Below are 26,789 nucleotides of genomic sequence, written 5' to 3' on the forward strand. Positions count from 1 at the left end.
CCTCAGAAATATAGAATTATGTGAAAAAAGCCAAATGGCTTCCTATGCAAAGGAGGTTACAGCTTGCTTCAAAATCACTCAGTGGGGTAAACGGAAGGGGAATGATCTGGTAAGAAGAAAATACCCATATATCTTACTGACAATTGAGAAAATCCATGGGGAAAAAATGAAAAATGAACACGTTAGACTACATTTTAAAAAGATTGCCCACATTTTTGAATGAACAATCACTTATTTATTTTATTTATTTTTATTTATTTATTTGATTTGTCAATTGTTTACAAGATAATAAGTATAAGTGTATACATAGTTGTGAATACATGAAATGGGTACATATAAGAAAAATAAAAGAAGAATATGAGAAACAATAGGACAGGGACGGTAGGCACGTTGGTGCACTTATGCACGCCCCTAGAGACCTCTTAGGAAAGGGGTGAGGTCAATAGTAGACAGTCTAAGGTTAAAGTTTTTGGGGTTTGGGGAAGAAACTACAGAGTCGGGTAGAGTATTCCAGACATTGACCACTCTATTGCTGAAGTCGTATTTCCTGCAATCAAGTTTGGTGCGGTTAACCTTGAGTTTGTATGTATTGTGTGCTCTTGTGTTGTTATGGTTGAAGCTGAAGTATTCATTGACAGGTAGGACATTGCAATGTATGATTTTATATACCATGCTTAAATTAGACCGAAGACGGCGTAATTCAAGGTTTTCTAGTTCTAGAATTTCAAGTCTGGTGGCATAAGGTATTCTACAACGAGTAGAGGAGTGGAGAACTCTTCTTGTGAAATATTTCTGGACTTTCCATGTGCATTGTTTAAAAAAGATAACATATTTAAAATCCTATTTGAATCTCACTTAGTGTTATCATTATTGTTGTGAATGTCACCTGCCTGTCAGCACCTCATGCTGGACAAGAAGAAAGTATCTCCTGTCAAACAGAATGGACAGCTCCTTGAATGAAGCATGGCTTAGGATCACATACTATGCAGAGGCATACTCCTCCATCTCTCTCTGCTGGAGGCAGAAAAGGGAAGAGGTTGGAGAACAGGAACAGTCATGGTCACAGCCACTAATTGGTTGGGAATCTCCAGAATACTGGAAAACTCAAGGAAAAGAAATATTGGTGGTGAAATATTGTTTTGGAAAATGACTTTTTCTGTAGAAATAAGAAAGCCCTTTAGTCTGGAATCATCTTTTTTTTTAAAAAGTAATCTATGTTGTACTAACTCTTATTGTTTAATGATCTTATTTCTCGGTACAAATTAGATACCTTAGCTGCATCTCTATCTCAGTTATACCCAACAAAATATACAGTAGTCATATTAATATAATTGGCATTGTGTTATTGTTTGTTTGTTCTAGTGATAAGACCTAATCCAGAAATATACAGGTATTCCTCAACCTAAATACCACAAATCGGATCAGAATTGTAAGTCAAATCATGTGAACCACCATTTTTAGGGTGGTTATAAAGCAAATCGTATGGTTGTTAAGTGATTCCAGCCTTCCCAATTGGCTTATTTTGCTGGAACTGGCTGGGCAGATCACAGGTGGCAATTGTTTGTCTGTAGGACACTGTAAAAGTTCATAAATGTGAGCTGGTTGCCAAGTTCCAAATTGCAATCACATAATGTTGAGGGTGGTGTGGTGGTGGCAAGTGCAAGGGCAGGTCATAAATCACTTTTCCTTGTTGCACCTTTGAATCATAAACGATAGTTAAAAAGAATCTGATGAAGCATAGAAAAGTGGCCAAATATGAGGAAAAAGGAAATATCACTATGTTTGGCAGTTACTTTTCCAGGTATACTTTTGATTCCATTTGGGCTGGCATATTGCCAAAGAAAATAACTATGTTGATTTGTAAATTGTATTTTGTAAATGTGTCCATCTGTCCAGAAAGAAAGATGAAGATAATTTGGTCTAATGCGGAGCATTTTTTGAAGTATTAGAGAAAATGGCAAAGAGCAACACCAATTTTATTTCTCATAATTTTGTGATTTTAAGTGGATACATCCTAAGATAACTGAATCAGGGCTGCAAAAATCTGGACAACCACTGGGTGGGAAGAAAATTAAAATGTTCAATATGTTTTATGCTGTTGATAGGTTACTTGAGTACAGCCAGTCTGTTACAGTAAAAGTTAATTATGGAAGACATTTTTGCCATTTTGTGAATGGTCAGGACCTCTTTGGCAATCTTTTTGAGTATTCACAACCTCTCCTTTCCATACTAGATTCATACAATTTTCCAAAAGGGCTAGGGGTGCTTTTTGCCAACATTAGAAGACTAACAAAGTGCTTCTGCTTTAATACCACCAAGAATATCAGGGCATTTCCATACTGCTTATTTCCACTCCCTAATGCTTCAAAAGTGGTTGGAGAAGATTCACTCTCATCTTGAAACTCAAAACAAGAAGTAAAAATCATTGCCCTTCTCCTACCCCAGTTTATACTAAAGGGAAACAAATGTACTTTTGCACATACTCCAGTCTATGTCTTTATTTCACACAATGTGTATTTGATTATTTGCCAAAATATCCCAGGACTGCCTATGTGGGAGATAAAATAATATTTACAGTAATCATTTTCTTACACTACTTTTCTCTTATAATACTTAAAGTTTAATGATGAAGCAGGAATTCTTCTAAACGGGGAAAGAACTGCTCACAACCTCCAGGCTGCAGCAGCATAAAACACTTGAATTATTTTGGTTCCAAGAAATACAACTTGTCCTGACTTAACAATGGTTGGAACCAGATTTTCAACCACTAAGCAATGTGCAATATATGACTGCATCATTTAATAATGGCAATCCTGGCAGTTCCTGTTGCTGTTGTTATGCAGGGACTTCCTTGCAATTTCCTGACAGCTTCTCACAAGCAAAGTCAAAGGGGAAGACAGGAAGAAGTCACATGTCCCAGGTAGATCTCAAACAGACTGGCAGGTAGGTAAATAGTTGCTGCATCCAGGTGTCGAATAGGTGTTCTGGAGGGAGGAGAGTGGCTACCACACCCTTGTGTGAGAGTAGCTGAGTACTGTAAGTGCTCTGGAATGCAGGACGATGTGCAGGAAACTCGGAATGATTTACAGGTGCAACTTTTGACCTTCCCTGATGGCTTCCCTATTGTCTTTGTTTCTTGGAAGATGGCAGGAAAGTTTTCAAATGGCAATCACATGACCATGGAATGCTGCAACCAACCATTATAAGTGCAAGTCAGTTTCCAAGTTCATGAATTGTAATCACATGGCTTGGGGTGCTGGGACAAAACAGAACTTTAAGGAATCATTATAAGCATAAGCGCACCAATGTGCCTACCGTCCCTCTCCTATTGTTTCTTTTTATTTTTCTTATATGTATCCATTTCATGTATTCATAACTATGTTTATACTTATACCTGTTATCTTATAATTGCTTGACAAAATAAAATGAATAAATAAAAATAAAGTACCACTCATGCAGCAACATCGTAACTTCAAATGGTCGGTGAATGAGTGGTCAGATAACTCCAGGATGGCTTGTAAGTACAGTACATTTAGTTCATGAATATGTCTGATGCCGTGGATCACAGAACTCCAAAGTTACTTTCAAAGTGACACAGAGTACGCCATTGGGAGATTTTTTTCTTCTTCTATTCAGTCATGTACGATCCTCAGAAATTGCCTGAACAAGTTCCTGCAGTTTTCTTTTTCAGAAGTGGTTTGTCATTGCCTCCTTCCTAGTACTGAGAACGTCACTGGCCCATTCAGTTGGTTTCATACCTAAGGCAGGATTAGAACATACGGTCTCCTGGCTCTCGCATTATCTAGATACCAAAAAGCAAACATTAAATATAAATGTTTAAAACAACCAAGCAAATATGACATAGACATAGGAGGGGAGAATATCTTGATGATGTTTCTACCTAATCAATTACTCCTGACATTCATATCACGGCATAGAATAGTATCATACTAGCATTAGAGTGTGTATGTCCAAATATCACACTTTTAAAGCATTCTAAGAAGACTTCTATTTGATTTCTGAGAAAATGCTGTTTCTGCACAATGAAGATTAACATAGAGAACGATACTTCATTCCCCCTTCTACTGAAGAATGAACAAGAAAGACATTAAAATTACATAAGTAAAGAGACATTTCACATATTATAAGTATACTTTTTTTTAGGATACACATTCTTCTTCCTTGTTTTCCCCCGTCTTCTGTAGTCAGAGAGGTTTAACCAGTTTTTGATGTGCTGTCATCACCTCAAATACAGCAAAATCTATAAATAAAAATAGTATCAGGATAGATTGGACTGTTTCCAGTTAGGCATCTGTGATGTCATTTTCAGTTCTAAAGAAATTATTATTTTCCCAAGAATTTGAAATAATTATCTCAGGAGTTTCCAACTTTATTTTATTAATGGGTGCACTTGGAATCTTAAATTATTGGTACAGTTAGTCCTTGATTTACAACCATTCATTTAGTGACTGAAGTTACAGAAGCACTGAAAAAGTGATTTATGACTGTTGTTCACACTTGTAACTGTTGCAGTATCCCCATAGTAAAGTGATCAAAATTTGGATGCTTGACAACATATTGATGATGGTTGCAGTGTTCCAGGGTTATATGATCAATTTGTGCGACTCTCCAACAAGGAAAATCAACTGGGAAGCTTGATTCACTTAACAGCCATGTTACTAACAACTGCTGTGATTCACTTAACAACTGTGGCAAGGAAGGCCATAAAATGGGACAAAACTAACTTAACAACTGTTTCTTTAGCAACAGAAATTTTGGGCTCAATTGTGGCCATAAGTTGAGGACTACCTATACTCTCACAAAATGGCTACCACAATGGACAGGAGTACTGTGGAGTGTATAATTCATCTTCCCCAGAATACCCAAACACCAATTCAAGATCATCATATGTTTAATAAATTCACTAAAGAAAGAAAAAGATTATATCTGGGGAAGAACTAGATATAGTAGACCACTGTATATATCTTGGCCATTGGATATCAATGGAAGGTGGCACAATAAAGGAAATTGAATGGAGTGTTAAATGTGGTTGGCACTCGGCAAGCTAATGATAATTTTTTAAGAACAACCTCCCAACCATGCCTGAAGAAAAAAGTTTTCGATCAGTGTGTGCTTCCTGCTCTAACATGCCAGTGAAACACGGATACTAACCTCACAATCAATACAAAAACTACAAGTGACACAAAGAGCCATGGAATTATACCTGCTCAGCATTACAAGATAAGATAGAAAGACCTGCACATGGATAAGAGAACAAACGAAAGTATATTGTATCATCAAGAGAGTAAAACAATTGAAATGGAAATGAGCTGGTCACATAGCAAGAAGAACTGATGACAGTTGCACCAAAGCAGTCATGGAATGGATCCCACTTGATAAAAAGCATCCACGAAAGAGACCTAAAACAAGATGGATCGATGACATCAGCAAGTATTGAGGGTGTAATTGGCAAAAGAAAACTCAGGACCACATTGGTTGGAAACAATGCAAAGAGGCCTTCATCCTGCAGTGCAGGGATCCCCAACCTTTGACGCCGCGACCTGGTACCGCATCAGCTGGGCGCCGTGGCCCGGTACCGGCATCAACTGGGCGCCGCCATCTTTTGACGAAAAGATGGCGGCGTAGCGCTCCGGTGAGCTTTTCGGGTAGAAATGGCTTTCTACCCTGAAAAGCTCACCGGAAGCAAGCATGCCGCCATCTTTTTGATGAAAAAGTGCTTCCGGTGAGCTTTCTACCCGGAAAAGCTCACCGGAAGCACTTTACCAAAAAGATGGCGCCCAGCAACCAGCGCCCGGTAAGAGTTGTTCCGCGGACCGGTATCGGTCCGTGGACCGGCGGTTGGGGACCCCTGCTGCAGTGGATAGACAATGGCTAAAATGGTGATGATGATGATAGCCTCATATGAAAAATATTTCCCAGTTATTGATCTTGACTTACACAAAACAGGCATCAAATATCTAATTCAATCGAGATGATGCTTGTTGATTCTTTATCTACTTTTATCTACCAACTTTATTTACCTGTTGATTCAATATATATAAAAAACATATTATTTTTCTTGTAATATTTTCTATCTAATTTTGACTATGAGTTTTCTGACCAGAATAGATGCCAGTTCAGTAATTCCCAACATAAGTTCAGTACTCCCATGAAGTTAAATATATATCAAATTGAAAGTATGGCAATAATAGTTATATTTGCTATGTATCTACCATGATAGGGTCTTGTTAAAATCTTGTTTTTATACTACTACATATTGAAAGTTCCCTGAGTTTTTATTCTCTTTTCCTTAACCAATGTGCCTTTACATAATGGTTATATTAAGATGCCAATCATGGAGACTTGTTTTAATTACACGTAAAAGAGCATTATGAATAGCTGCCAATCGATTGCAAAATATCAGTCAGTGTTTTAGGACTAACTTTGAAATAAATATAGAAGAATTGATATGATTTTTCTGGTTCCTATATCAAGAACTATATGCAGTTCAAAAATATATACACGTATGAATGTACATACAGTACGTAGATGGTCTAATGCATCTTTAATGCTCCAGTGTTGGCCAAAACATATTACAATGTACAATAACTCAGTTGTGTATGCAGTACATCTTTTAAAGTAGACCATAATTATAAATGTGGCCTGGAAGGCTAGATCATTAAGCCAAATAAATTAAAGCCTCAAGATAAGAAAAAGAAAACAATTGGAAAACGTACTTGAAAATTTTCTACTCACCACTTTATACAATGCTTTTTCCTTCTCATCTTTCTGAAATTATTGTAAGACATTCAGAGTTGTTTAGAGTCAGACAACACCTAAATTTAATAAAATAAGCAAACAAATAAATGTCAACTCCATCCAACTTCACTTTCACAGTCTTGTAATCCATTCACTTTTCTGTCATATATTTTTCTATTTGATCCTTAGTTCTTCTATTTGATTCTTAGTTGTTTACCCATCATATAATTCTTTCATGCTGGTCATTCATTTTTGTATTCAATCTATGATATGTTCATTCAATGCTCATTTATTATTGACCCTTTCTCTTCTCTTTTATCAGATATACTTTATAAGTACCTCACTCTCACTGTACTTAACTTTTGTTACTCATGATACTCAATTCCCATTTTCTTATAAGACATTGAGAAGTGATGCAGAAACTGTAACTTCTTTTGCAAACATACATTTTTTGAAGTAGTCACTAACTACCTTTTCATATGTTTACCTCTTTAGTAAACATTCTACCAATACCAGTAATTCATCCACTTAAACTTTTCACTATTTATGTATACCTTGCACTCATTCATTCTACTGCTCCTGTCAGACATACATACCTGCTGGAACCATTCTGCTTCCTTATTAGTGACTGCCTAACTGCCACATGACACAGAAGGTAGGTCATGAACCAGGAACAAGGAAATCCAGCAACTCAGCACGTGCTCAGTATAGGGTGATCAAAAAAACCCATGATGCACCAGGTTATGCCAGTATGTGGAAGGAGATGATTGGTCCTCCGTATGGGCCAGTATGTGGAAGGAGATTATTGGCCCTGATTAGCAAACAATGTAACTGTTCTTATTACTTCTTGTTAATAAAAGAGCAGGCCCCAAACTGTTCTGGGCTCGCTCGCTTGCTCATTCATTCCAAGGAACCTGGCTCATGTCATTTTTCCTTCTCGGCGTTGTAAGGCCTACCCCATGAGCGGCCCATTAGGTGTGGGATGAAAAACCCGCATTCTGGTGACCCCGACGTGATCCACTCCAGGGTGCGTCTCGGACCGCTCATCCTTACTCGCTCGAAGGGAGCTGCGCATCTCGTCTGGCCTGAAACACGACCACGACTCCGTAAGTATGGGCGGAAAATTCTCTCAACAACAGACGGAGCATCTGAAGGAATTGAGAGAATTAACCGAATCCTCTTCCAAATTATTAAAAGCCTCAGGGAAGCCCACATCCCTTGTTAAAAAACGGCAGATAATTGATCTGCTACAATATATTTGGCTCCATTGTCCCACCTACCCCGAAAAGGGTTCTCTTAAAATTAGCACTTGGACTAAAATTGGCGAATATCTCCATACCAGTCCCCGAGCTCCAATTGGCATTTTAACAGCCTGGAGACATGTTATGGAATGTTTAATGGTCCATCATACATTCTCATCTCAAAATTGTCCTGGGGATGCCTTGCCACCTCCAAATTATGAGGACTATCCCCTTACACACACAGGGCCAACAGCCCCCAACATCACACCTTCTTTCAAGGAGCCTCTAAAGGCCAACCCACCTCCTCCTGCTTTGTGTGTCTCCACTAGGAGAAAAGGGGGTCGTCTAACACAAGCCATCCAAATGGCTCACCAGCAAGGAGAATTAGAACCAGGGGAGGAAGAAGGAGCTTATATGTATCCAATTGAATGGCAAGCGCCAGCTGCTCAGGGTGGGGCTCCTGTCCCACAGTATGTCAACATGAATTATAAAGTAGTAAGGGAAGTCAAGGAAGCAGCAAAAAATTATGGGGTACAGTCTCAAGTTACTTTCATGGTTTGTTGAATTCTATATCTGGGGCAAATGAGGATTTCCTGATAGCAGACTGGAGATCCCTTTTGTCCATGGTTTTGACTCCATCTCAGTATGTTATATGGAATTCAGAGTATGATAAGCAGGCTGCTATTGCCATTGCCAACGGCTTACCTGCTGGGGCAGTTGGTGATATGATTATGGGAGAGGGCACCATGACGACCCTGCAACAGCATCAGACCTTGCCTCAGGATGCCTTCCCCATAATCAAACAATGTGCACTGTCCGCTATCCATAAAGTGGATGATCAGGGCACACCTTTGCAGACCTTTTCAAAAACTATTCAGGAACCTAACGAGTCATTCGCTTCATTCGTTAGCCATCTGCAAACAGCCTTAGAAAGACAAATTGACAATCATCAGGCTCGAAATGAGTTGTGTTTGAAATTGGCTTATGAAAATGCAAATTCGGACTGTCAAAATTTTTTGCAACCCTTAACTTCCAAGCCGGGAGTGACTTTGGCTGAGTATTTAACAGCTTGTCGCATAGTAGGAACAACTTCTCACTCTATGCATACTTTAGCTGAAGCCATCACGGCTGGGATGAACCCCCCTCCTGCTAATGTCTTGCCCGTTAACCGACCCGTAGGCAACTGTTTTAATTGCGGGAAGCCTGGTCATTTTAAGTCCCAATGCAGAGCTCCAGGCGGGGCCTCTCATAACAATTCCAGAAACCAAGCTGCCAAGCCAAAAACGGTTTGTCCAAAATGTAAAAAGGGTTTTCATTGGGCAAATCAATGCCACTCCCAACCGGAGCAAAACCCTTCTCAGAATTATCATCAGGGAAACTAGGAGCGGGGTTTGCAGCTAACCCCGCCCCAAAGGCTGCCGACACCTCTTCATACTCTTATGACATGGTGGCTGATGAGACTGTAACCTATTATACACCAGGGCAAGTAGACACTCTTTTCATTAGTCCAAAACAGTCTTTTAACCTTCCTCCTGACATTCCGGTGTTAATCTTTCCTACATTAGATCTCACAGAAATGGGGGTAATAGCTGCTCCTTTCCTGAGGAGTTCGGACTCTCTGTCTGACATTTCCCTTTCCATCATAGTTAATACACCTATAACTATTAACCAGGGAGATGTAGTTGCTAGAATGATTGTGCTCATTGATCAACAACAGTGTTATGCCATAGATCAGCCTGTGCTAGCGCCAAAACCCATGGCTTCATTTTCACTAAATGGCCACTCCTTTTCCGGCCTTTTAGACACCGGGGCAGACATATCTGTCATTCGGACGGCGGAGTGGCCAGCGAACTGGGTAACGGACGTTGCCCCAGCTGTTCGAGGCGTGGGTGGCGCACAGGCAGCACGGGTTAGCCGTGATTGGATTAAGGTACAATCAGATGACACACAAAATACCGCCTACATAAAACCAGTGATACTTCCGCTGCATACTAACCTGTGGGGGAGGGACATTATGTCGCAGATGAAAGCTCGCCTTACGCTTCATTAACTTCCTCTTATAGCACTGCTAACCTTCCTTTCTTTATTATTTCCTTCCTTGTTTCATTGAAATAATTTCCTAGTCCACAAGCTATGCTTCGCTTGCAGCTGCTTGATACACAACCTGTCTGGGTGGATCAATGGCCTTTAACCTTAGAACAAAACTTCCGCTCTGCAAGCACTTGTCACTGAACAAGTCCAAAAGGGACATTTAGAGCCATCCCTTAGTCCTTATAACACTCCTGTATTTGTCATAAAAAAGAAAAATGGCGTGTGGCGTCTCATGCAGGATTTGAGGAGTGTTAACGCAGCAATAGCTCCCATGGGACCGCTTCAATGTGGTCTGCCTAACCCTAATTTGATTCCAGTCGAATATGATATGATGGTGGTGGATCTAAAAGATTGCTTCTTTTCCATCCCATTACACCCTGAGGATAGACAATTGTTTGCATTTACAATTCCGTGTCTTAATAATCACAGACCAGCGGAACGTTTTCAATGGACCGTTTTTCCCCAAGGGATGTTAAACAGTCCCACCATGTGCCAATACTATGTAGACAAAATCTTGCAGCCATACAGGAACAAATATCCTGCATTTTTGGTCTATCATTACATGGATGACATCTTGGTGGCTGCTAGGGGCCCTGCAGGGACCGTTTACTCTACCATCACCGTCTTGCAGGGGATCCTAGCTAAGGGGGGTTTGGTTATAGCTCCTGAAAAGATTCAACAACACCCCCCCTTTCAATATTTGGGACACAAAATGCTTGCTGCTTCTGCCTCGCCTCTCCTCCCGCAGTTGAGCCTGTCGGCCACCCCCACGCTTGTTCAACTTCAACAATTCTTGGGCTCCTTGAATTGGACCTGGACATATCTCGGTCTTACAACTAATGACATTTCTCCTCTCTTTACTGCCTTAACTCAGGGAAAGAATCCTGGGGATTGCATTTCTCTTAACGATGACCACCTCCATACTCTTGCTAACATCAACCAGGTATTAGCGACCACATGGGTGGACAGGGCCGAGGCCGATGTCCAACCCTCACTCATCCTACTCAACACACCCCACTTACCCACTGCAGCAATCCTTCAAAAAGCAAAAAGGATCCACATCCTCGAGTGGATTCACCTACCTCACACTCCAAGAACCACACTGACTGGTAAAGATGCTTCCTTTGCCTCTCTCATTGTAAAGGGGAGGCATAGGACTAAGTCCTTAATCGGGTTGAACCATCCTATATATATGTTCCCTGCTCCTTACATACTTGGGAACATCTTTTTCAAAACTCTGACTCTCTGCAATTTGCCTTAGCTCATTGGCCTGGCGTCATCTCCTGTCACCCCCACCTGATCCTAGACTCCAGTTAATAAAAACCGTTCCTTTTATATGGAATTCCCTCTGTCCCCATCACCCCTTCCTGCCGCCATCACAGCCTTTGCTGATGGTGGCAAGCGATTTGGGGCCTGCACGTGGGAAACGGAGGGAAAATGGCACACGAGGATCACTCCGCCTCAAAAATCAGCACAACACGCTGAGTTATGTGCCTCATTGTTAGCCTTTCAGCAGTTTGCAACACAGTCTTTTAATCTCATTGTAGACTCTCTGTATGTTTGTCAAATTTTGCAGAACATCTATCAGGCCTATCTATCCCCCTCAGTAGAAACACATTTACTCTCCTTGTTCATCGCTCTACAGCACTGCATATCCACACGCACTCACTCCTTCTACATTGTCCATATAAGGAGCCACCAACCATTTCCAGGGGCCTTACAGGAAGGGAACAACCGCGCTGATGCAGCAGCTGCATCAGCCTCAGAGGCCATGACACTCACTTCCTCTGCCGCTCTCACCCCCTCACAGAGTCATGCATATTTTCATCAGAATAAAAAGGCTTTAAGAAAACAATTTTCTCTTACCATGGCAGAGGCCACGGCTATTATTCAACAATGTCCCACTTGTAGCCGTCAGGCACATGCCATACCTATAGGGGTTAACCCTAGAGGACTAAAAGCTTGTCAAATTTGGCAAATGGATGTCACCCAATTTTCACCATTTGCCCCTTGGAAATATTTACATGTTTCCATTGATACCTACTCTGGCCTCATTATGGCAACCCCGCAAAGAGGGGAAGCTACCAAAAACGTAATCAATCATTGCATTCGAACATTTGCAGCGTTGGGACGTCCAGATCAAATCAAAACAGACAATGGCCCGGCTTACTGCAGTCAGACGTTTGCCGAATTCTGCCAGCGGTGGGGAGTCCTGCATAAATTTGGGATCCCATACAATAGCCAGGGACAGGCCATAATTGAACGGCCCAACCAGACCCTAAAAACTGCGTTAGAACGCTATATTAAAGATGGGGAAAAACTATCACCCAACCTCCCGGCTCTGCAAAACACCTTGAATCTTTGTCTCTATACACTCAATTTCTTAAATCTCACTGGGGTGCCACCCACCTCAGCTGCCATTCGGCATTTTTCTTCTCCTGATCTATCTTCTTCTTCACGCCCTTTGGTCTATTACAGGCAACTTCCCGACCCCCAGTGGAAGGGGCCAGCCGAACTAATTACTTGGGGGCGCGGCTACGCAGCTGTCCAGCTCGCTGGAGAAAAGACCCTGTGGATTCCAGCCCGAGCAGTACGACCCTACCATGGCTCCTCATAGCATTTTACCCTTCATATTATTCCTTTTCTTCTTTCAACCTGTGCTCACTTCACTTTCTGTCTCTCCCGCGGTCATGTTTGCCCCATTCAAAGCTGAGATAATTTTTCATTATAAACTGCCGCGTCCCCCTCACGGCTGCCCCATCGCTTGCCTTTTTAAACAAAAGCCCGTCTTTCCTTCTCCCTACACACGGGAACAGCGCTATTCTAATTTCCGATATTGTTTTCTTGACCTTCACATCCTTTCTCACCCATTTACAACAGGATCCTATTCCTGCCTTGCCTTTTCCACCTTGCCTAACGGCACTCAAATCCAATTTTCCATATCCGCTCAACTCTACACCCCTTACTCCTTCCACTATCCTCCCATTTCCCCCTTCTTTTCTCTTTGGTCCACCCTACCTCAACAAATGCCTGCCATCTCCATCTCGCTGCACGGCTATTGTGATGACTCCATCCTGTGGGATCCACCTGCCAACTTCCGTCAGTGGCTGTCTCATCGACTCTCCTTGATCTGCCATATCTGCAACAACCAGTTTTGCTTCCAACTTTCCTCCTGCCCACCGCTGACGTTACACCGCTGCACAACTGCTCCTACACCATCGCTGTATGCCCGTGGCTGTTTCCTGCATGCCTCTATGGTTCCTCAGTTTCTGTCAATACCCTCACCTGCTCGACATCGTCGCTCGAAGGACCCTCAACTTGCTCATCGCTCCTTCAACATCACCTGGACTATTAAAGATACTTATGGACAGATTCTAAACTCCACTTCTAACTACACTTGATTGGACTCTTATTTTCCTTCCCTCCACTTCGACCTGGCTGAAATGATCCTGGGACAAACGGCATACAGGGAAGAGACTGGATCTCTTACTCCAAATCCTCAATGGGTCCAGAATACTCCCTTTTATGTATGCCCTGGACATGACTCCATTCCTGCTCACATCTATATGTGCGGAGGGGTGGCGGACTGTTTTTGCAAGAGTTGGTCTTGTGTCTCTACTGGACAAATGTCATGGTCACCCCCTACAAAAATGACTTGATCATAATCCGCCGTACTACCGGCCATTATCCATCATGCCACAAGTATGCTGCCCAACCATGGAATCGGTGCAACCCGTCACAATCACCTTTACAAATGCAGGGAAAAGTAGTAAAAATGGGACACTGGGGTTAAATGGGGGGGTCGTATGCATGCTTCATGGCCCGGTTATCATTATGGCAATGTTTTTATATCCAGCGTTATGTTTCTCTCTTGCCCTCCTCCCTTAGGACCAAATGCTGATCAGATTCAGTCTTCTTTTCTTCAGCCACTAACCAATCAACAGCACCTTTGCTAGGATTGCTCTCCTCCTCCTACCAAGCTTTGAATTCTACTAACTCTACCCTTCTTCTCAATGTTGGCTGTGTGTTTCCTCTATCCCTCCATTTTATGAAGCGATTGGCTCAATTGAGCCCATTGTCAACGCTTACTAATGATTCCTCATGCCGATGGAGAAATAGCTCTCTCACTATTACGTCAGTCATTGGTCAGGGATGTTGTCTTGGTAACATTCCTCAAAACTATTCTCAATATTGTGCCAATGCTACTACTGGTAAACATCTCTGTGATTTATATCTCCCACAATCCAGAAATCCGATCGCTGCAGGCTACACTCAGGTCTTTTCCATGGTCAGTGGTGCTAACATCACTCTGCGCCTTAAAGGTCAATATTTTATTCCTGGTAACAATTCCCTTTGGGCCTGTTCTACCGGTCTCACGGCCTGTGTTCATGGAGATGAGCTAGTTAAAAGTAATTCATTTTGCATTCAAGTACAATTGCTTCCAAAAATAGATGTGTATACCTCTGATGATTTCATTTCTATCTTAGAGCCTCATCAATATCATTTAAAAGCGAAAAGAGAGATTGTCACTGTTTTAACATTATCAATCCTCTTGGGTCTTGGTGCTATGGGTGCCTCTACCGGCATTGCAGCACTAGCAGTTAACCAGAATCAACTTCATCAACTCAGTGCCACCATTGATGAAGACCTCAGGCGCATAGAAACCTCAATTGTAGTTTTGCAGAACTCTCTCACATCCTTATCCGAGGTAGTAATACAAAATAGACGAGGCTTAGATCTCCTATATTTAAAACAAGGGGGATTATGTGCAGCACTTAAAGAAGAATGTTGTTTTTATGCGGATAGCTCTGGAATTGTTCTAGACTCTATGAAAGAGCTTGATAAAAGGTTAAAAGAAAGAGAGCTTGAAAGGTCCTCGCAATATGCTTGGTACCAGGGACTATTCTCATGGTCTCCTTGGCTTACTACGCTTCTCTCTGCCCTAATTGGACCTATAATATTACTCATATTACTTTGTACCATTGGACCCTGTGTAGGCACTCGCCTACTAAAATTTGTCAAAAAAACGCTTAGCTGCTATAGATACTGATATCAATATGCTTGTAAACATGCGCTCTGGTGCTAAGGACGAACAACTGTCACTATTGGCTTATCAGTCCAAAACTGAGGACGAGTCTGATACACTCCCGGACCAGAGCTATGGTAAGAAACCTCCTTCCCCTGAGAAAGCATCCTTCCCTCTGGCATGTTTGGAGCTCCATGATAAGGTTCCGCCACTGTTCAGTGACAGTGAGCAGGATAGCTCCTAAAAACAAATAAAAACAGAGGAGATGCTGGAACCATTCTGCTTCCTTATTAGTGACTGCCTAACTGCCACATGACACAGAAGGTAGGTCATGAACCAGGAACAAGGAAATCCAGCAACTCAGCATGTGCTCAGTATAGGGTGATCAAAAAAACCCATGATGCACCAGGTTATGCCAGTATGTGGAAGGAGATGATTGGTCCTCCGTATGGGCCAGTATGTGGAAGGAGATTATTGGCCCTGATTAGCAAACAATGTAACTGTTCTTATTACTTCTTGTTAATAAAAGAGCAGGCCCCAAACTGTTCTGGGCTCGCTCGCTTGCTCATTCATTCCAAGGAACCTGGCTCATGTCATTTTTCCTTCTCGGCGTTGTAAGGCCTACCCCATGAGCGGCCCATTAGGTGCGGGATGAAAAAACCCGCACATACCTAGTTTAGTTTACTTTATTGTCATTGCACCTCGTACAACGAAATTAAATACCATGTTCAGTGCACATCATACCATAAGAAAACTATAAAAATAAAACACAAACATACATCCTTCACATTCTGTACAGTTGAACTGAAAACCCCTGATACTGCACTATACAATAGAATTCAATGTAGTTACTGTTCTGGGATAGAAGCTTTTTTTTTTTAGCCTATTTGTCCTTGTTCTTATTGTCCTGTACCACCTGCCAGATGGTAATAGTTTAAAAAAAAGGGTGCTCAGGATGAGATGGATCTTTAAAAATGTTTTTAACTTTCTTAAGGCAGCGGGAGTTATAAAGTTCTCCCAAAGAAGGGAGATAGCAACCAATGATCCTCTGGGCAATGATATTAACCCTCTGGAGCACTGTCCTATCTGCCACTGTGCAATTGGCAAACCATACACAGGTGCAGTAAGTTAAAATACTCTCTATAGTGCAGCCGTAGAAGGTCATCAGTAATTTTTCATTCAGTTGTTGTTCCCTGAGAAGTCTCAGGTAGTATAATCTGCTGGGCCCTTTTGACCAGTGCTGCAATGTAAGCGCCCCAGGTCAGGTCCTCTTTTATGATAATACCAAAAAAATTAAAACTGGCCACTTGCTCCATTGATAACCAAGGGCTGGATATCTGATCTATTCCTTCTGTAGTCCACTATAAGTTCCTTGGTCTTATTGGTGTTAAGATCTTAGATAAACTAATTTCAAATCCATTCTATTCATTTATAGTTTATCTAACATTTGCCTCAAATCGTTTAGGTTCTCAGTCAACAGCAAAGTAATGTATATGTCTATATTAATCTATAAATATATTTAAAAAATGGAGAGATGACATATATATAACAGTCCTCGTATAACAATGGATAATAGGGATTGGGATTGCCTTCACTATGCAATATGTTCATAAAGTGTGATATCACATGACCGCATCGCTCACCAATGGCAATCCTGGCAGTCTCCATTGCCATTGTTAAGTGAGGACCTCCTCCTTGCTGCTTCCCACAAATCAGTGGGGAAGCTGGTAGGAAGTTGCAAATCCCAGGTAGCTCCCAATCAGGCTGATTGGCCAAAAAAACAACAACAACAACCCCTGGCTGCTGAGGGGTGGGATAGTATGCATGAGGGTGTATGAGGCTTTTGATGAGGATAGGTGAGAGCACAGAAAGGATTGGAGGGAAAAGGGCATAAGGATGCATAAAGGTTCGCTATGGCATGGCAAATGCACAGTGTGGTTTGAGATCTTCACCTAAGACCCAGAATAGGAAGGAAGAGGTAATCGACCATAGATGAAGCTCTGGTTTCTGAATAAAAAGATGCTGAAAAAAAAATCCTTGCTCAAATGGAGAAGTAAGAGGTCAATTCTCGGTCCCAATTACCCTGGTTAAGTGAGGGTTTCCTTTACAAAGTAAATCCAGCCAATTCCTCTCCTTTGATATGCCCAGAAAGGGTGGAGATAGCAATAGCACTTAGACTTATATACCATTCACAGTGCTTTACAGTCCTCTCTAAGCAGTTTACAATCTGGCTGCTCATTTTACTGACCTTGGAAGGATGGAAGGCTGAGCCAACCTTGAGCCTGGTGAGATTCGAACTGCCAAACTGGTGGCAATCGGCAGTCAACAGGGTTAGTTTGCAATATTGAATTCTAACCACTGTGCCACCATGGTCCTTTGGAGATGGAATGAAAGGGGATAGTCTTTGCATGGGAGATGAAGGAGGAAATCTGACCCTGGGTGAACACTAGGGTTACATTCAAATTTCTTAACAAACAGTTCTGTGGGTGTGGCCTAATTTGTGGGTGTAGATTGATGGTCATATGACTGAGTGGGCATGGCTTGTATGTAAATATTGTAAATGTTTATGTTTTTATAAAAAAAGAGCATCTTTTATCCAAAAGCAGGCAAAGCAGGAAGGCAGATTGTGTTGCTCACAGAATCACAGATTAACTTAGAGATCTATCTGCAATCAGCTATCTGAGTCTGCACTGAAAAGCTTCAGTCCTAAGGAAGGTTAGGCTCTGCTTTTAGATTAGCTAGAAAGTAAGAAATCCAAGGATGTCCTGCTTTCTAGTTAATCTAAATCTCTTGGAAAAGCAGAACAGTTGGAACCTCAATTCCAACTACTGCCGGCCTTAAATGCAAACTACTCAATGCAAGAAGCCTCGTGAATAAAATACCTGAATTTCTCATCCTCCTAAATATGGCTAACTTTGACATTATATTTGTCTGTGAAACATGGCTCAATGCATCTCCCCGACTCCATTACCACAGTAAGAGACTATCATGTTTACCGATCAGATCGTGAAAATCGTCGAGGAGGTGGTGTTGCTATCTTCTATAAAAAATCCTTACATCTAAAAAATATCCAAGTTACCCAGGAGCTTGCTCTTCCTGAGACCATCATCTGTGAACTATCCTTAAATATCACAATTCGATTCTTACTATGTTACAGAGCACCTGATTATGACATCGAACATGTAAACAAGCTAAATACATTACTAACATGGGCTGCATCCTGCCCATACCCTTTATCTTTCTTGGTGATTTCAATCTACCTCATATTGACTGGACCCTAAATGATTGTACAACTGAAATCATACACACAACCTTCTACAATGCTATTACAAATCTGGGACTGGAACAACTAGTAACCAACAACACTAGACTAAACAACTGCCTCGATCTCATCTTCTGCAATAGTTTGAATTTAATTTACGAATACAAACTAAAGAACCCTTTTCCAGTAGTGACCACAATATGATTGACTTTTGTCTCAACATACGTCCACACAAAAATCACCACAATGATGTAATTCCCAATTGTAACTTCAAAAAAGGCAACTATGATCTTATACACAACGATCTCTCATCCCTTGATTGGCAATCTCTATTCACTGGATGCAATACTGTTGAAGACCATTACAACATATTTTTACTTGAAGTCAAAAGAGTCATCAAACTATATGTACCAACAACAACTCCCAAAACAAAACAAAAAGCAGATTACCCATATCAATAAGGAAACTTCAATCCAAAAAGAGATCACTCTGGCGGAAAAACAAATCTGGTCACGTTGCCAATTTCAAAAACCGATACAAAAATTTATGCCACCAGATAAAGACCGAATGCACCAATTATCACATTAAACAAGAGGAAAACCTTCTAAGCACCAATTCCACCCGTGCTTTTTACAATTTTGTAAACAACAAACTAAAAGACTCAAGGTCCATCCCTCCCTTGATAGGACCTGATGGTAAAGACTGCAACGACACCATTAAAGCCAACATCTTTAACACATTCTTCGCTCAGTATTTGTAAACAGCAATGGATCATGCCCAGTATTTCCTAGCCGTACCACAGATAACAACAATGATCTAATACATATCGATTTCACAGAAGACAATGTTGAAAAAGCACTACGCAACCTAAAACCATCTCTATCTATTGGACCGGATGGAATATGTGCCTACTTCTTAAGAAAGCTATCCACTGCCATAGCCAAACCTCTAAGCATAATCTTTGAAAAATCTTTCAGAACCAGCTCCTTGCCTAACCTATGGTCACAAGCCACAGTCATCCCCATCTTCAAAAAGGGAGACCCAAGCCTAGTTGAAAATTACAGGCCAATCTCCTTATGCTGCGTCACCTGTAAAGTCATGGAATCAATTATTAACCAATCCATCATCCTTCACTTAGAGACAAATAACCTACTCTCCAATAAACAATTTGGTTTCAGAAAAAAACTATCCTGTAATCTGCAACTCTTACACTGCAAAAACATATGGACGACACAACTCGACCAGGGCAAAGCAATAGACGCAATCTGCATAGACTTCTGTAAAGCCTTTGATTCAGTGGTACACGACAAACTACTCCTAAAAATAAAATCCTATGGTATCTCTGGACAACTGAATAACTGGATAGAAGCATTCCTGTCAAACAGACAACAAATGGTCAAAATCGGGAGCATACTATCAAATCCAGTACCTGTCAATAGTGGTGTTCCCCAAGGCAGTGTTCTAGGACCAACTCTCTTCATACTCTACATAAACGACCTCTGTGATCATATTAAGAGCAATTGCGTTCTCTTCACTGATGATGTAAAGCTGTTCAATACCACAGACAATACTGCTACCCTACAAAAAGATCTTGACTATGTATCAGAGTGGTCAAACAAATGGCAACTTCAAATCTCAACAAATAAATGCTCTGTCTTACATATTGGCAAAAAAAATCAGAAAATAAAATACAAGCTGAATAGTCAAGATCTTGTTGATGACTCAAGCTCTGTAAAGGACCTTGGAATACTCACCTCTAATGATCTAAGTGCTAGAGCCCACTGCAACTACATAGCCAAAAAGGCATTAAGAGTTGTTAACCTAATCCTCACGTAGCTTTTTCTCTGGTAATATCACACTACTAACCAGAGCATACAAAACATTTGCTAGACCAATACTCGAATACAGTTCATCAGTCTGGAACCCACACTACGTATCTGATATTAGCACAATTGAGAAAGTCCAGAAATATTTCACAAGAAGAGTTCTCCACTCCTCTACTTGTTGTAGAATACCTTATGCCACCAGACTTGAAATTCTAGAACTTGAAAACCTTGAATTACGCCGTCTTCGGTCTGACTTAAGCATGGTATATAAAATCATACATTGCAATGTCCTACCTGTCAATGAATACTTCAGCTTCAACCATAACAACACAAGAGCACACAATAGATACAAACTCAAAGTAAACCGCACCAAACTTGATTGCAGGAAATACAACTTCAGCAATAGAGTGGTCAATGTCTGGAATAGTCTACCCGACTCTGTAGTTTCTTCCCCAAACCCCAAAAACTTTAACCTTAGACTGTCTACTATTGACCTCACCCCTTTCCTAAGAGGCCTGTAGGGGGCGTGCATAAGCACACCAACGTGCCTACCGTCCCTGTCCTATTGTTTCTCTTATTCTTTTATTTTTCTTATATGTACCCATTTCATGTATTCACAACTATGTATACATTTATACTTATTATCTTGTAAACAATTGGCAAATCAAATAAATAAATAAATAAATAAATAAACATGGTCAGGGGAAAAAAAAGGAAAAATAGCAATTTACCAAACCAGGCAAGTTGGATGGCTCGCATGCCAGGTAAGGAGTTAGTGGGTGGGGAGGAGCGGGGCCAGCCAGTGGAGTGATTTGCCGGTCCTCCGAACTGGGGACAATCGTGGGCGCTGCGTTTGCAAGAAATCATCAGCTGTGCCGCCTGGACAGCTGACAAGCACTGCGCTTGGTGCACAGCATTTGAAAATCCTCTTGTTTCCTGCTTTTTCAACCTCAGCTGTGCCGTGCAAAGCAGCTGAGGAGAGAAAAGCAGGGAATAAAGGCTTTGCTTGCCAATTCATGCTTACTACCTTGAGTCTGGAAGCAGTTCCATAGGTGGAAGGCATAGACATTTTGGTGAGATACCGATGTTTAGTACTGTAAGAAGCCCCAAATTGTTCCTGGGTGAAAGAGTGGAACATTTGCCTGTTTGAACTGAAGTTATGGAATGTGAGGCAACTGGCAGATGGAACAAAGTCCTTTTCAGGTGGGGAGGGAGAGTAGAATCAGGGGTAGGCTGCTGGGGGTTTGGGAGAGCCCCTAGCTAAGATTCTGTGCAGTTTGGAGACCCCCCAAATCCTATTCCTGGCTGGCCCCACCCACCCCACCCCGCCCCTCCCAAGAGTCCTCACGCAGCCCATTTTGGATGCAGGGCATGCACATAGGCTCAGGGAGGGTGAAAAACGGGCCTCCCAGAAATTCAGGAAGGCCGGAAATGGGTCCGTTTCCAGCTTCCAGAGAGACTCTGGAGCCCTGGGAGACTGTTTTCACCCTCCCGAAGGCTTGAGGAAAGCCACCAGAGCCCAGGAGGGCAAACCCCTCGTCTGCTGTGGTGCAGGTGGCCAACTAGGCCACACCCACCATAGCCACACCCACCCAGCAACCGGACAGAGAACCCTTTACTAAAAATTTTGAAGCCCACCCCTGAGTGGAACTCCTTAGCATCAGAGCATATTCATTCCTGTGTTAAGAAACAGTAATGATCTGATGGTTATTTTGAAAAATCCTTTCTTAGCGAGTACCTAGAAGCTAAGAGGAACATACATGCCAAATTTCAAGTTTGTAGGCTTTATGGTTCTGGAGATTTGGTGATGAGTGAGTGGTACTTGGCTTTTATATACATATAGATTTGCATCTAATTTTTGCTCAACTGGATATTTATCACAACTTGTAGATTTGACATGATTCATCAGAGACATATTTCTAGGGAAATACGTTACTAAATAAAGTATTAAATATTACATCTTTATTCTAAATTCAGATAATCTTGATGAATTCATTGTACAGAACAATATGTTCTGGAAAACAGAAAGTAGTCAATATTGGGAAATTCACACTTTCAAATATTCCCATGTGTTTTATTGCTTCCCTCAAGTTATAACAGCAAATTGTAAGCCTCTGTGTGTAGATCCATACACATGTCTAATGAGGAAAAATTACACCTAAGATGTAAAATCTGTTACTATTTAGAAACATGGAACAGTCACAAGATATAAGCCTTTTTAATACCTTAAGAGGCCCAGGGAACAAAATATTCCTTTAAGCACCTCCTGTGTAACATAGCAGAATTTTTTTTCTTTTTCTTGTCATAATCCATTGAAGACAAAAGTCCATTAACTGGAAGTATGTGGTGAACCCAAAGTAGTTCTTGCAGTTCTGTTTGAATTTTTCTGCTTTGAATGAAAAATATTGAACTGCCTAATTATTTTAAATAATAAGTTAAGGTTCAGATAAGTACACCTCCAGATTTGTCCACCCATCTTCACTTCCCCAGTTAAACACACTGACTGGTATTAAAAAAGAAATGTGTGTAAAACCTATGTTTGTTTCTCAAGGGGTATTCAAATGTGTCTGTACAATAAAGCATCCTACCCTGCATAAAAATAAATGAAACAATGTATTTTGAAAGCAAATAACACTGACAAAGTAATGTGTATAATGGAAATAACAATAGCAAAATAAAATGTCTAAAATTTAACAGTTCTATATTTGAGCCTAATCTCTACAAAAACAAAGGTTTAGATTTGTCAAATCACTGTATGAAGGGCATATGTGAAATTAAAAATATTTCCAATATTGTTAAAACAAAAAAATGACATACTACATTAAAATGACACATTTTTTTCTTTTGAAGTTTATCTTTTTTCAAAACTGTCTCATAAATTTGATCTGCCTCATAAAGCATTTTGCCTACTCCAAACTGTTTTGTGAAAGACACTCTCTTAATTCTGGCCTACGTAGAGAAACTAAAATGGTGTCCTTATTTGCTTTTCAATAGTGTCCATCTATCTGACTTTCTCTCCATCTGTTTCTGTCTCTCTTTTTGTTTACTTGTGTGTCAATGTTAACGTCTGGTGACTACCTGGACAAATCCCTGGAATTTTCTTGGCAAGATTTCAGAAGTGACTTACTATTGTCTTCTTCCTAGGCCTGAAAAAGAGTGACTGGTCCAAGGTCACCCAGCTAGCTTTGTGCCTAAAGTGGAATTAGAACTCATGATCTTCCAATTTTTAACCTGATGCTTTAACCACTATACCAACTGGCTAGGAGATATTAAACATGCTGTGTAGTTTTTGGGTTAGACGGTTATAAATCTACGCTGTTTAATTTTTGACATTATTTTGGAAATTAGCCATGCAGGTTGCTTCTGCTCTTTGTACTTGGAGGGCTGTCAATAGACATGACACTGTGGGCTTCAGAATCCTCTCCAAAGGTTTGCAATCTATACTGCACAGTTCTGACATATTGAGGAGTGTAATGACTTCCTTTAAAGCAAAGGTAACCGTCATGTGTGAATATGATAGAGGCGCATGGAGAAGAGGAACACAGCAGCACATTTATAAGCTGAAGATGTAGCATGCAAAGTATTTGTAAATTTATTTGTTGCAAATTCAATCATTCTTTCAATTTATATTACTGGCCAATTCATAGTGTGACACCTGGATTTCACAGTCCTAGGATCTGGAAAACAATGTTGGTTCACAATGCTGATTGGTAGTTCACAAAGCAACCTTTCATCTGGGGGCGATGATGGGGTATGCATTACTTCAAAGAGCTACAAAACATTAAGGAAAAGTACAATTATAAACAAAAAATAAATGACAGGTCACGAAAGAGTCATGGGGATTTTGCCACATAGCAACAAGAAAAAATATTGCTGGTGTTTACCCTTTTGTCCGCTTTCTTTTTTTTCCCTATTTTTTTTCTTTTTCTAATTTTAGTTTATGTCATTTCTATCCTTTGCCTTCTTCACAGAAGGACATTTTCTCACATTAGAATGGAATCATTTGGTCCTGGTGAGCCATTCTCATTATTTCATTTTATTTTACTTAACAGTCTATATAATATGACATCACCTAACAACCAAAATATGTAATCCAGAAAGCTATGATCAGCTGTGTAATTGCTTCTATTTTCCACTGTAGTTTCTTTGTGGATTTCTTTTTTTTTTTTTCCCCAGGCAATTTGCAAGGGCCTTTCTCTCTTTGAGTAGCATAGGAGATTGCCTTAGTCGTCAGTTACTGTTTGCTCCTTGAAGTGCCTTTACTGAATCAGCCTGCCAGAAGGCAGCTGTGGAAACTAAAGTTTACTTTTCGGCCCATCTACAATCTATTGGCTTCTGCTTTCACCAAAGGCTGAACTGAATCCTTTGTGGGAAGAAAGTGTTTTTCAGAGACTGATGAATAGTTTGGAAAGTTCATGCCCTGCAGTGATATATGTTCTCAAACACTATGAAGAAATGTACTGTATATGCCACCATAGCAACTCTCCACTGTGTGTGGGCAAGATAGACACCTTCTAGATAAGATCAGCTCCAGTGACTACCTGGGTATGTCCATATAGATTTCATGGCCACAATATGAAAGTGGTTTGTCTTTGCCTTCTTATCTACAGGTGAAACTTGAAAAATTAGAATATCGTGCAAAAGTCCATTTATTTCAGTAATGCAACTGAAAAGGTGAAACTAATATATAAGATAGATTCATTACATGCAAAGCAAGATAGTTCAAGCTGTGATGTGTCATAATTGAGCTGATTATGGCTTACAGCTCATGAAAACCCCAAATCCACAATCTCAGAAAATTAGAATATTACATGCAATCAATAAAACAAGGATTGTATATAGAACAATATCAGACCTCTGAAAAGTATAAGCATGCATATGTACTCAGTACTTGGTTTGGGCCCCTTTTGCAGCAATTACTGCCTCAATGCGGTGTGGCATGGAAGCTATCAGCCTGTGGCACTGCTGAGGTGTTATGGAAGACCAGGATGCTTCAATAGCGGCCTTCAGCTCTTCTGCATTGTTCAGTCTCATGTCTCTCATCTTTCTCTTGGCAATGCCTCATAGATTCTCTATGGGGTTCAGGTCAGGCAAGTTTGCTGGCCAATCAAGCACAGTAATCCCACAGTCATTGAACCATGTTTTGGTGCTTTTGGCAGTGTGGGCAGGTGCCAAGTCCTGCTGGAAAATGAAGTCAGCATCCCCATAAAGCTCATCTGTGGAAGAAAGCATGAAGTGCTCCAAAATCTCCTGGTAGATGGCTGCATTGACCCTGGACTTAATGAAGCACAGTGGACCAGCAGATGACATGGCTCCCCAAGTCAACACAGACTGTCGAAACTTCACACTGGACTTCAAGCATCTTGCAGTGTGTGTCTCTCCATTCTTCCTCCAGACTCTGGGTCCTTGGTTTCCAAATGAGATGGAAAAGTTGCTCTCATCAGAAAAGAGGACTTTGGACCACTGAGCAACAGACCGGGTCTGTTTTTCTTTAGCCCAGGTAAGATGCTTCTGATGTTGTTTGTTGTTCAGGAGCGGCTTGACAAGAGGAATACAACATTTGAAGCCCATGTCCAGGATCCGTTTATGTGTGGTGACTCTTGATGCACTGACTCCAGCCTCAGTCCACTCCTTGTGAAAGTCCCCAACACTTTTGAGTGGCCTTTTCCTGACAATCCTCTCCAGGCTGCGGTCATCCCTGCTGCTTGTGCACCTTTTTCTTCCACACTTTCCCCTTCCACATATCTTTCTTTCTTTTTTTAAAAAAAAGTTTTATTGAGTTTTAACAAAACAAATAAAACATCTTATTTGAGTACAGCAAGGTTCCGGGTTATCACATTTCCATACAGACACAATTTCATATGCATATTCATCTTATGTATTCAACTTCATATCTTATTACTCTTTTTCCAACTTCTCACTATTTCTCCCTTTACCTCTCTTAATTTTCTTTTATGGTTATCTCATTTTCTTCTTCTTTTTTTTTTTTAAACAAGTTTTATTAATTTTTAAAACACACAAATTATCATTATTCATTACATGTTTAAACCTTTTTTCATTGTAAATTTAACAAGTCAGATAAATTATGATTCTGTTTTAAACCATTTCCATATAACATACCAAAACCTCTTATTCAATTTCTCTTTACTTCTCTTTACTCTTATTCAATATCATTATTATTATTTCATCTATTTCTTTCTGACTTAGTTACCATTATTCTCATTCTATATTTCTACAAGTTTTTACTAATTCTCCCCCCCCAAAAGACATATACACACAACACACAAAACATAAAAAAAATCTTTTTGGAAAGTAACTTGGACCCAGGTGTCTCTCTCTTTATGGACTTCAATTATATTCATGCTCATCTTACATATCATTACTCGTTTTATTTACCATTCTAAACCTTCTATATTAACTTCTCCACATATTTCACCCTTCTTAATTCTATCTTAATTAATCATCTTAGTTTGAATCATTATATTTGTATCTTTTGTCCATTTTTTATCATCCCTTTGTCTCATTCCTTATAAAAAAGAAGAAAATAAGTTTCTCCTGAAATCATTAATCAGAGTATGATGCCT

General features: G+C 40.5%; 1 long non-coding RNA gene across 1 annotated transcript in view; it reads right to left on the reverse strand.

Moving 5' to 3' along the window:
- Positions 1-1,936: 1,936 nt before the first annotated feature.
- Positions 1,937-26,789, reverse strand: part of LOC148130881 (uncharacterized) — a 50,563-nt gene continuing 25,710 nt past the window's right edge. The window contains exons 2-4 of the long non-coding RNA XR_015749412.1: positions 6,757-6,836; positions 4,155-4,261; positions 1,937-3,802 (exon numbers count right to left, since the gene is read on the reverse strand). This is a non-coding gene — a long non-coding RNA (uncharacterized LOC148130881). The remainder of the gene's footprint in view (positions 3,803-4,154; positions 4,262-6,756; positions 6,837-26,789) is intronic.

Source organism: Notechis scutatus, chromosome 4, assembly GCF_049901735.1.
Source record: "Notechis scutatus isolate UNSWTSFEM ecotype Mainland chromosome 4, rNotScu1.2, whole genome shotgun sequence".
In the NCBI taxonomy this organism is placed as follows: domain Eukaryota; kingdom Metazoa; phylum Chordata; class Lepidosauria; order Squamata; family Elapidae; genus Notechis; species Notechis scutatus.